Here is a 12,995-nt window from a genome sequence, read left to right on the forward strand (position 1 = left end):
CAGACTCTCCTGCCTGGTTTGGTTTTGAATTAAGATAGTAAGAAAGCTAAGTGACATCAACTGTATAGACTTCTCTTTTGAAACAAAAAATATTAGATGAAGTTTATTGTAATGTTAGTATTTGACAATTTATAAAGGAAGAGAATATGTCTAGCAAAGAAGCCATAACTTAAATAACTCAGCAAAAGTAGGTGCACTGAATCATTTTGAAATTATTTTTTCTGCTTGGGAAGATTATTGATCTTGTCCTTCCTTTTGGGGAAACTTAAGGTAATATTTGCACTTTTTGTTGGTTGTGGGGCTTGAACTCTGATCCTGGGCGCACTCCCTCAGCTCTTCAGCTCAAATTGAGAGCTCTACCGCTTTAGCTACAGCACGACTTCCGGGTTTCCGGTGGTTAATTGAAGATAAGTGTCTCATGGACATTCCTGACCAGTCTGTCTTTGAACCACAATCCTCTGGTTTCATGAATAGCTAGGATTCCAGGCGTGATCCACCAGCACCCAGCTCATATTTGCATTTATGTGCAATGAATGACACTATGTAGACAAATAATGGAAATTTGAATCAAATGATGGCATTGCAGATTTTCAGAAAATTTGAGATAACAATAAATATATCCTCCTTTTCTATGTTGTTTCATTAATGACTCATGAGCTATGGGACGCTTAATTAGCATTCTCTGCTGTCTGAGTAGGTGTATTTAGTATCAGGAAATGTTCATAGAGAAATATAGAAAGATTGAGATTTTTAGAAAGCAAAGAAGTTAAGGTAAGAAAAAACAGCACAGAAGGAGATACATGTATTACACAGAGATTAAGAAGTAGCCTAAGAGATTTAGAATGCTAAAGGTAATGAGGAATAAGACTAGTGGATAACTATTTGTTCAATAACCAAAAATCGTTCTCTATAAATGTTTCTGGCATACATTAGTAAATATCATTTATTCATTAACTCTGGAGTTATTCCTTCTCTTCTGTCACAACTGTTAATTTGCCTCTGCCGTTGTGGTGCCATGAATAACCAAAAAGATTTCCAAATCTCACTTAGACTACCCTTCTCATCGTGATTAGCAGAGACCATTCAAAATCCTGGAATCTTTGAATTTGCAGAATTAATCTTCACCTGACATCTAAGCACATTCAAGACATTAATTGCTGGGACCTAATGAACAAAACTTTTTTTCAACACAATATCCTAATATTAGAAAAAGTACATGAATTATGGATTATTGTCAGGTGTCAGTATGGCAGGAGCAATTATATATTCCAAGTATGGGTTCTTTGTTTTGCATTTACTAATTAAATGTTTTTTGGTTTGGTTTTTTTTTTTTTTTTTTTTGCTTTTTTGCTCAAGGCAATCACTGTACCACTTGAGGCACAACACCATTTCCAGTGTTTTTCTGTTTATGTGGTACTGAGGAATTGAATTCAGGGTTTCATGCATGCTAGGCAATTATCATATCATGAAGCCACATTCCCAGATAGCTAAATGACTTTCTTAAGTTGACATTACATTTTCATTCAGTAACTATGTACCATAATATTGGCCAGGTGCTAGAAAATAATGTAGAAAAGAATACAATATAATAAATCCAGTAAAGCTAGATGGAAAATGAATAACCCTGTCAGTCTTGCAAGGGCTCAGAGGGCTTATCTCATGGAGATGTATCAACACGCTGAAAGAGACAGCTCCCGACCAACAGCCCACCTCCAGAATGAGTGGGCCATCTTGGGTTCCAGCTACCTGGGGACGTTGGCCCACCTCCTACAGCACCCATTCTACCCGTTCCTGAGAGCGACAGTGAGAGAGAGAGAGAGAGAGAGAGAGAGAGAGAGAGGGAGAGAGAGAGAAAATCAGAATTACACTTAAATTGGGTGCCAGTGGCATAAAACTCTAATCCTAACTACACTGGAGGCTGAGATATGAGGATAATGGTTCATAGACAGCCCTGGGAGGAACGTGTTTGAGAATCTTATCTCCAAATAACCACCAGAAAACTGGAAGTGGCACTGTGGGATCAAGTGATAAAGCGCTAGCCTTGAGCTGAGGAGCTCGGGAACAGTGCCCAATCGTAGAGTTCAAGAACCACGACTGAAAGAAGTAGACTTCCCACCACAAGAAGTGGACTGAATAGCACCCATTGTCCTAGCGAGCATGGTAGAGAAGTCAGGCCGAGCTTCCTGTGAACTTGAGGTCATAAGTAAGTCACCTGGCTTCTGTATGCCTCGGTTTCCCCAGCTGCAAAACTGAACAAAGTGAAGGATCCCCTTCCTCATTGGGATAGGGCAATAATGAAAGAGAACCATGTTTCGGTTCATAATCCCACACCTGTTGCATGATTAATAACAGGCCCCACCTGAGCCCTTTCTGGTATCTTCCTGTCATATGCTCATTGAATTGCCAAAACCTTATCTGAAGGCCATTCCCTCTCTTTTCCAGAGATTGCTCTGTATAAATCCCTTGTTTCCTCACAACTGTCCTGTGAGGAGACTGAGGTCCAATGGTTGAGGCCCTACCAAGAGCTTCACGTGTGGTCAAGAATCTGCTGCTATGGACTGAGTTTAGGATAATCCATCTACACCTATGACTGAGCATGACACCACATGTCTACCATCCCAATTACAGAGGACCAGGCCTGGTGGAGCATACCTTTCACAGGAGGACCGTGATCCAGCCCAGCCTGAGCATATTTTTATTTTCTATCTCAGAAATCCTCAAGACAGAAAGGTGGCTCATCAGCGCCTTGGAGAGGAAACAAGCAGGGGGGTCATGGTTCCCCCAGAGGGGTGTTTGACCCAGGGTAGGTTGTTGTTGGGACAGAAACTCACCTGTGCTGCTGGGAGAAGCTGTTGGCAGCTGCTTCAATTGGGGCAGCAGCGCTGGCACCAGCATTGTGGACACATGGGCCCAGAGCAGAAGACTAGGGGCAGGAACCAGGTCGGGGATTTAGGCCGGCTGGCAGCTAGACATTGATTGAGGTTTGAAACCTGGCACTGCGTGAAAGGAGGGGAGGAGTCAGGTGGGGGTAGGAGCATCAATTTTCTACTATACTCCAAAGTCACCTCGAGTCTCTTCCTCACCACTCAGCCCCTTCTACCTTCCTGAACTGCTGGTAGTGGTGTAAACTAACAGAGGGAATTCCAGTGCTACCTGGCAGCATGGAATGTGGGCATGGCTACCATTCTTGTATCCCATTGGTCAGAAAGAAGCATGAAAGAATGGGGGTTTGCCCAGAATCCTGTGAAGCAAGCAGCATGGGCGGAGTCAAGATGACAGTGGTTCTCCCAGCCTTTTTCCCAGGAAATTCTGTCCAATTCAGTTGGAGAGAAGAGGGTGACCTGCTTTAACTGGATGGCTACACAGATTGTTGTGTAGTTCTGTTTGTTGCCAGTCCAAGACTTTGAACTTAGGATCTGGGCACAGTTCATGAGCTGCTTTTGCTCAAGGCTGGTCCTCTACACTAGAGCCACAAGGTTTCTGGCTTTGTTGGCACTGAAGTTGGACAGGGGTCTCAAGGATTTTCCTGTTTAGGGTGACTGTGACCATGATCCTCCTATCACAGCCTTGTAAGTATCAAGGAGGACTGCTGAGAGCCACTGGTGCCTGCCTAATCATTGGTCTTGTTGATGTTCTTGGACAGACTGGTGAGTTCCCCATCCTTGGGTGGAAGTGTTGGGAGCTGGAGCCCACAATTCAAATCCTGGTCGTGCCACCGCCAAATGGTAGGAGATCCTAAGAAACTTGTTCCTATCCATATGATTACCAATGTAATGTTATGTAAGTCATGATTGAATGAACAGTTCTTGAATGATTCTAGGATAAAATTATACACAATTATATTACACGACACTGATTGATTTTAGTTAATATTTTATTAAGCATTTAAGCAATCACATTCATCAAATGGAGGCATAATGAAATACCTAAGAATTGGGCCTCAAATACTATAAAGGTGACATTTTTCTACCGGGACTGGGATTGGAACTCATAGTCTGGGTAACTCTGTTGCACTGTGTGGGAAGAGGAAGCTTGCTTCCTTAAAGTCAAGAAATTCAAGTCTGATCCTTAGGCCTGAAATCGATCACCAGCACTAGAAAACACCCTATTCATGTACAATATACATATATGTTTTATATTTTTATACATATGTTGACTCTGTATTGCATTCAGTGTAGTTATTTTATTTTTTGTTTTATTCATGTATTGACCATTTATTTTATTGACTATTGTAGCACATAAAACATTGACTACATAGGATATAGTTCTACATATGTATTCCACTTCATACCTGGCACACAGAAGATTCACAGTAAAGGAAACCATGTGTCACCATCATCTTCTTACTCCACGATTCATTGTTTGGGAGCACTGACATCTGAACTCATGGCCTACAAGGCCAAATTCATGAATGGGTGAGTGCAAACATGCCATCCTGGGGGAAATTAAGGTGCTGGTTGTTCCCAGGACCTTAGAACCCCAGGTGTTAACCGAAGAAGAACAGATTGACATGTAGATGGCAGTATGCTAATATGTGTGTGTGTGTGTGTGTGTGTGTGTGTTTATAGAGTGCCAGAGATGTTTATACATTATTCAGTTATATAGACTATATTCCTACCAATTCCTGGGTATTTATTATGCGTCCATGTAATTAATGATATTGTTTTCATCCTTAAAATATTAATGAAAGGACTCAGTGTCCTGAAATTATTGTGTTCCTGTAAGTAATAATATTCTTTTAATGCTTCATAAATATTAAATAAAATCAATCAGCCTTCTGAAATGATGCTGTTTAATTTTATAGGATCATCATTCATGGTCAACTCATTCAACTGTAACATTGACACAATTCCAGTGTTATTCCTTTGGATGGGAACCAGTTTCTTAGTACCTCCTGCCATTGGTTGGTGTCAGTATGGGGATTCGAAATGAGGGCCTATGTTGCCACGTGGGCCTATGTCTTTCTCGATTGTCTTCCAGCCTTCAGAAATGCAAGGTGAAGTACCCTTTGCAACAGTGTCATTCAGACCAAGAATGGTCACTGTGCAAAGGAAGAAAACATAAAAGGGCACATTTTTTCTGTGCATTGTTTTCCCTGCAACACGTGGGGGTGTAGAATCCCAGAAGCACCTGTGTGTCCAGTGGCTGCACCCCATCCTAGTGTGATCAAAACTGAGGCAGAGTTGCCACGACCTGAGTTCAAGCCCCATGCTGAGAAAAAAATTAATTCCCTAGCTTGCAATTCACACAGTTTATTCTTACAGGCTTTGGATTTTAACTCAGGCTCTGGGTAAATCTGCAGAAATGTGCATAAAGGGGAATATCACCTTTCATGAAGATAAAAAAGTCAGGTCTGTTCACTAGTCCTGAATTCAAGACCCAGACTTGGAAAACATAGTATTTCTATATATTGTAAAGATAAAATTTATACTTACCTATAGATGTTCAGTCCATACATGTTTGGTGGGGTTGTTCCTTGTATCTTCTGCTTTATTCATTTATGTACTCAATGTGTTTATTACATTGATGACAACCTATCACAGAACATCTAGATTTGTAGAAATGTTCTCTCTCATGCCTTACCCCCAGGATTCTCAGAGAAAAGGAAAAAAAGTTTCACACTCTCCTTCTTACTCCACGACCCACTTGTTGATAGTGCTGGTATCTGAACTCAGGGCAGAGCAAAACAAATTGGCCAATCAGTCAAGGTGATCATATGAACCTGTGAGCAACTAAGGAGTGTGGCCAATCCCAGAATCTGACATTGATCCCCAGGGTGGTCCACTATAGTCAGAAATTCATAATTTAATCAAAGGATCTATATTGACATATACGTTTGGTTAGCATCTTGGGTTCAGTGCATTTATTCTCATTATTTTGTCTCTAATTCATGGAGGTATTGTGTATTTTAATAAATATGGTGACTACTATGACAGTGCTGACATGGATGAGAACCTGTTACCAAGGTTACAGTGTTGTCCATGCATTCTCCATCATATTTGTGACCCAGGACTTTCACAGGAGAGGATAAAAGGCACAACGACTGGCTGCTGACATCAGTATGAATCTTTTGTGAGTGCTGGGATTTTTAGTTTCTGACATCAGTATGAATCTTTTGTCAGTGGTGGGATTTTTAGCTCAGGTCTGGGTAACTCTGTTGCACTGTGGGAGAAGGGAAAGCTCACCATCTTTGAAGAGTAGAATGTCAGGCCTGGTGCAGGGCCTGATTTGAAGCCCAGCACTGGACAAAATAACAAGCCCACCTTTTTAAAACATAGGATTTTTCTTTATTTACAGGTGTGGTATGAATCTTGCATTCAGTGTAGTTATTCTTTCTATTTTGTGTCTTATTCATTGATGTATTGTGTATTTCCTTGAGTATAGGATGACAAACATAACTGTGGTGAACTGGATGACAACCTATTCCCATGACTATAGAGTTGCATATACATTCTCCTTCCTAGCTGAGCCCCAGAACTTGCACAGTACAGGAAACCAGGTGCAACGACTGGCTTCTTACATCAGGGTGAATTTTTGGCAGTGCTGGGATTCAAATTTTGGGCCTAGGAGGCCCAACTGCCCAATGGGTCCACGTGATCACACCAGACTGTGAGCCACTAAGGAGCTGGGCAGTTCCCAGGAACTGAGATCGAGCCCCAGGGAGGCCAAAATAGTCCTCAATGATCATTGAAACATGGGATGTATATTCACATCTGTGTGTGGACTGCATCGTGCATTGAGTGTAGTTATTCTCTTTATTTTGTATGCTATTCATGGGTGTATTGTGTATTTCCTTGAGTGTATGATGACAGGAATAACTGGGCTGAAATGGATAATAACTTATTCCCATGGCCACAGGGTGGCTCAAGCATTGTCCATCCTAGCTGAGATCCAGGACTTGCACAGAAAGAAAACAGGTGCAATGATTGACTTCTGACATGAAGATAAATATTTTCGTAGGTCGGGTAATCTGAACTCGGTGCATAGCAGGACCAAGTGGTGAATTTGTCCACATGAGCACACCAGCCTTTGGAACCTGCAATTGAGCCCCCCTCCCAGGGGAGAGCGGGAAGCACAACAGTCATCCATTCATAAGCTGAAAGTAGTATGCAAATAAGTACACATTTGTATAGAGTGGGAGAGATGGTAACCTGTGGTGGAATCCAGTCTGCGTGAATACAGATTCTTGGATCTTTACTGATGCCTCCATTTCATGATTGTGATGATTATTGTCATGCTTCATCAACTTCTTTACAAATAATCGATACTCCATGAGTCTTGCCTATCATTTCCTACTTGCATCATGCACAAACTACTCATTCAAGGATGAGATCAATCACATTCCATGACTCTTCCCAGGCCAGAAACTAGTACCTCAAGATCTCCCGCCATTGCCTCCGCATAGGGGGAGTGAATTCAAGACTCAGGCGTAGAAAAGATTCACCTTATATAATTTTTTGGGGGGCCACTTGTGGGCCTAAACTCTGGGCCTGGGCGCTGTCCCTCAGCTCATCATCTCAAGGTTAGTGCTCTACCACTTGAGCCCCAGTGCCATTGCCGGTTTTTTTTTCTGCTAATGTGGTGCTGAGGAATTGTTCCCAGGGCCTCATGCATGCAAGGCAGGAGCTCTATCACTGAGCCACCTTCCCAGCCCTCCTTATATATATTTTAAAGATAGTATTTATACTTCCTTACAGATGTTCATTCCATATTATGTTTGGTGTGGTTATTTATTTTATTTCTTGTGTCATTCATTTATTTAGAATTTATTTTATTGACTCTGATGACACCTATACCATTTATTACATTGTTTACATCCTGTCACATAACATCTAGATGTTAGATGTGTTCTCCATTATGCCTGGCAGTGCCAGGATCTGAACTTAGTGCCTAGCAGGCCCAACTCAAGATTGGATGAGTTTGAGCATGGCAGCCTCTAGCCAATGAAAATGTCAAGTGGTTCCCAGGATCTGAGATCGACCCCCAGGTTTGGTCAAAACAGGAATACATGGATAGGCAGACAGAGGTATACAAATATATATATATATTTGTAAAGAGTTCCATAGCCATCTATGTATGATAGAATGACACCCACTATGTTCCTACCAACTCTTAGGTATTTATTAAACCGCCATTGAAGGAATATTGCTCTTTTCATGCTTAATAAACCATTAATTAAGCTCAATCAGCATTCTAGGATTACTGCATCCAACTTTAGAGTAGAACGATGAATAAACTACTCTTTCAATCAGTATTCCTATGCATAAGAATGAGTCTCTTGTGATCTCCTGTGATTGATGTCAGAACTACGATTTCACCCAGGGACTATGTTGACAGGTTGGCCTATGGCTTCACTGATAGCCCACCAGCCACCAGCAATGGCAGCTCAAGTCCATATTGCAGCTTTGTCATTCAGACACAGGATGGTCAAGTCCAAAGAAAAAAAATCGTAAAACCCCAGCTCTCTGCAGGTCACCACTTTTTGTGCTTTCCAATGATTTTTTCTTCCTGAAAGCCCTCTGGGCCCAGGAACCCAGGATCGGCTATTGGTCCAGAGACTGTACCCCAGCTAAGGCATATCCAAGCTGAAGTAGAATTTCCACGACCTGTGTTCAAGCCCCATGCTTGGCCAAAATCAATATATATATATATATATATGTGTGTGTGTGTATATATATATATACATATATATGTATAATTATTTAACTAAATTGAAAAAATAAAGCTCTCTAGTTTGGAATTTCTGCAAGTTTTCGTTTCTAGCCTGGGATTTGAACTCAGGGTCTTGGTAAATCTGTAGCAATGTGAGCGAAGAGTTGCCATTACTTGAGTTCAAACCTTGTGCCAACCAAAAATGAAAAACTAAGTCACTGACCTCAGCAGGGGGGTGTAGTTGTGGAGATGGGAGGGAAGGGATGATAGGGGAAAAACACAGGAGGAGTAAACAATGCTCAATAGGAAATGTACTCATTACCTTGCTCCTGGAACTGTAACCCCTCTGTAGAACATTTTTACAATAAAAAACATACAAAAAAAGAGAAACAATGTAGTTCTCAGAGAAGCACTTTGGAAGTAAGGGCAGGATGTTTGAATAGCTGTACAAAACTCTACACTATTTTTTTAATGCTCAGTATGGAACTGAATAATCATAACTGCTTTCATTAAAAAAATTAAGTCACTGTCTTGGAACTGGGGCCAGTATTTCTGCCATTGCTAGTTTTTGAGCTCACCATCCAGGTAACTCTTCTGTACCATGGGTGAATGTGAAGCTCATTGTGCTTGAGGAAAATAAATTCAGGATAGAGTTCCCAGGGCCTGAATGATGGCTCTGCAATGGAAGAAATATTTCTATACATGTGTAATACATGATATATACTTATATATGTATGTTAATTTCATATTATAATTTTATTATTGATTTTTGTATTGTATTTTTCTTTGATTCATTTATTGATTATTGTATTTAGTATTATTATACACATAATATTATATTTTGCACATCTATTATAAAATTATACACAAAAGTTTAGGACATTGACTCATTTTTCATTAACATTATATTAAGTGTTGAAACATGATACATAATTGAATGGAAGCATTTGTCACAGTCTTTACATGTTTAGAGTCTCTCCCAAGTATGAGCGTGGAGTTCACGCACCAAGACTGGGCAAAAAAAATTGAGCCTGGTGAGACATATTCTTCTCGGACTCAGAGGAGGGCCGAGGTTATAGGTAAGAGGTAGAGTAGAGGGCAGTGCTGGTGGCTCACCCCTGTAAGCTACTCAGGAGGAAGGATCCTAATTGCAAGCAGAAAAGTCAATTTAAGAAACTTTTCTCCAATTAAACACCCAAAAAGCCAGAAGAAGAGCTGTTGTTCCAGTAGTACAGTGCTAGCCTGGAGCACAAAACCTCAGGGATAGGATAGCATCCAGGCCCTGAATTCAAACCCCAGGATTGGCACAAACACACACACACACACACACACACACACACACACACACACACACGCACACACGCACACACACACACACACACACACACACACACACACACACATACACCAATATAGAGCATTTGCCAGTCAGCCTGCACAAATTCCATCTCTAGCAACTCAATATTAAAAAAAAAAAAAAGGTGGAGAAGGGAAGGAAAGACTTTCTCCAGGATGTGATATACCCAGTGCCAAAATTTCACAGTAGTTCTAATATGTGGGTACAGGACAGAGAGCCTCAGGCAGAAAGTATAGCATGGGCAAAGGTCCTGAGGTGTGTTGTAGCGCAGGTGGTGTGAATGGTATGAAGGTTTTATGGCTTCAGAAAAGTCTGGCAAGATATTCAAGTCTGGGTCAACGTAGACTTGAGTAACAGGCCAGAGGGTGGGGTCCCTGAATAGCGCCCAGGGGGACGATTAGCTTTTCTTTTCTCCAGGGACCCAAAGCCATTTCCTGTGGCTGGAAACCTGTTTTCACAACTCCTGACCCTCAGGCCTCCTTCGAATGGAGGAGTCAGGGCAAACGCAGGGAAAAACTCCTGCTTTAGAAAAGCTTCTAGCCCAATGCCACCAGTTCTCAACCCCTGTAAATCCTATCTACTCAGGAGACTGAGATATAGATCGAGGGTCAAGCGAGCTCAGGAGAGGAAGTTAATGAGACTCTTCTTGCCAATTAACTACCAAAATCCAGAAATGGAGCTGTGGCACAAATGGTAAAGTGGTAACCTTGAAGGAAAAAGTTTAGAGACCAGAGCCAAGACCCTGAGTTCAAGCCCCAAAACTAGCACAGGAAAATTAAAGAAAAGATTTCAGGGGCTCCTAGTCCACTGTGGTGTAAGGCCAGATCATCCAGGCACAGGTGGCTCACACCTGTCCTCCTAGCTCCTCAGGAGGCTGAGATGTGAGGATCACGTTTCAAAGCCAGCCCAGGCAGGAAAGTCTGGGAGATTCCACGATGCTCAGATAGAATACAGAGTATTATGTCAATCCTTTTGTATTTGCTTAAATTCCATGTATGAACTAAGAAATTATCTGTTTTAGAAAAAGTTAGGGAGGTTGCAAGAGGAAGACCCTACTGGTGTGAATACCTTTAATTCTAGCTACTCAGGAAGCTCAGATCTGTGTATTCAGGTTCAAAGCCAGCCCAATGAGTCTTTTCTAAGGATGCTCAGCACCACACCCTGCTTCAGGTCTAGGGTTGTTCACCACCTTTGCCACCATGGGCTGCTTATGCAAACCAGTATGGAGAGGTGCCACACCCACTACGGGTCCAGAGTTGTTTGCTGTCACTGTTGATGCCACTGCTGCTGCCACAGCTGTTGCCACTACCCCAGCTGCTGCCACTGCCCCAGGATCAGTTGGGCCACTTATGCAAGCCAGGCACCCCACCACAAGTCAGGTGTTAACCACTGCTGCTGTCTCAGGTTAGGCTGGGCCACTTATGCAGGCCAGTATGGAGAGTCACAAACCACCACGGGTCTGGACTTGTTCACTGTAGCTGTCCCCACCTCAGCCGCTGCCGTCCCAGGCTGGTCTGGGCAAGTGCCAAGAGTCATTGTGCCCCAATTCTGGGTGGTTTGCCAGCACTGACAGCTGCTGCTGCTGTTCCAGGTTAAGCTAGGCTATTTACACCAGCAGGACAGAGGTGCCACCCTGAGAGACTAGGGTCGTTTGCCACTGTTGACAGCTGCTACTGCTCCTGACTGGGCTAGGCTACTTGTACCAGGCAGGCAGAGGCGCTGTACCAGAGAGGGTGAGGGGAGTCTTTGTTCCAGCTCTGCCTTCTGAGATTTCTGTTTGTATATTCTGGGTTGGCCCAGCTCTTGGGAGTCTCCTGGGAGACTTGGGATGCTTGTGGGTGTGTGGTCCTCAGAGGGTCCAGACCCGGGGCACTTAAGCAGCTTGGCACAAAACCCGGTCACTTAAGCTGCGCAACGTGGAGCACCATCACCAACAAAGGGTGGGGGAATGGTCTTCCCACTTTACTGTCTCTGTAGGTTTTTCCCTTTTCTTTTTGCACTTCCTTTATCTCTCTTAGTAATTGCCTTTTATTGTGGGTCACTTGGAGAAACAGAGCATTGAAATCCAAACTCAGTATTTGGTTGGAGAGAGCTGTGGTGTTTCCCTGCTGTTCCATCACTTTCTTGGTCCCTCCCCTTCAGTTGGACTTTTTCTTATCCGGCCGCTGGGCCTTGGTTACCAAAGGATAGGTACATAATAGAATATGTTGCAAAACCTGCAGATTGTAGTTAGACATTTCTGTTAATATAGCCTTCCTAATTTTAGGAATCCAAGGGGGTGTTGTACACTAAAGTATTTCAAGGGATTGAATCCATTAACTTAAGGGCTACATCTTGCTCAAAGGAGAGTGAAGTGGAGGAGGCTTACCTAGCCATTGCCAGTTTCTGTATTTAATTTAGTTAAAGTTTCCTTTAAGGTCATATTCATTCTTTCTTGTGCTTGAACTCTGAGGCTTATAAATGGATTGTAACTTCCAATTTATTCCTCACCTATTGCTCTGAACAAGCAGCCTATATAAAGTCTGTACCCCTTCTCCACTCCAACTGCCTGTTTTTGACTATCACATCCCAAACTGCCCACAACCCAATAACTTCTTAACAGCTCAACACATGGTGATTAATGCACCAGTCCCTCCCACAGGATGCCTCACCTTCTTTGGTGGCATTCTTTGTCCTCCCCAGCTGGCCAGGAGATGGGCCCATGCTGATTATCAGACCCTATAGATTATCGGGCACTGCTAATTATTACAGTATCCTCCTTGTGAACTAGTAGCAATTGAAATTGGAAATTTGATTGTGGTATTACAAACTCGTTGTGACATCACAAACACATTTTGACATCATCACCGCCACGACATCACAAAGCCATTTTGACAACATTGTCATTGTTACATGATGATTCCATTGTTACATCTCAAATCTATTATGACCTCTTAGCTCCTTTGAAAATCACATGCCCTTTTCAACATCACAGTCCCTTTTTGTA

The sequence above is a fragment of the Dipodomys spectabilis genome, unplaced genomic scaffold, assembly GCF_019054845.1.
Source record: "Dipodomys spectabilis isolate Male_0828 unplaced genomic scaffold, ASM1905484v1 ptg000520l, whole genome shotgun sequence".
Taxonomy (NCBI): Eukaryota; Metazoa; Chordata; class Mammalia; order Rodentia; family Heteromyidae; genus Dipodomys; species Dipodomys spectabilis.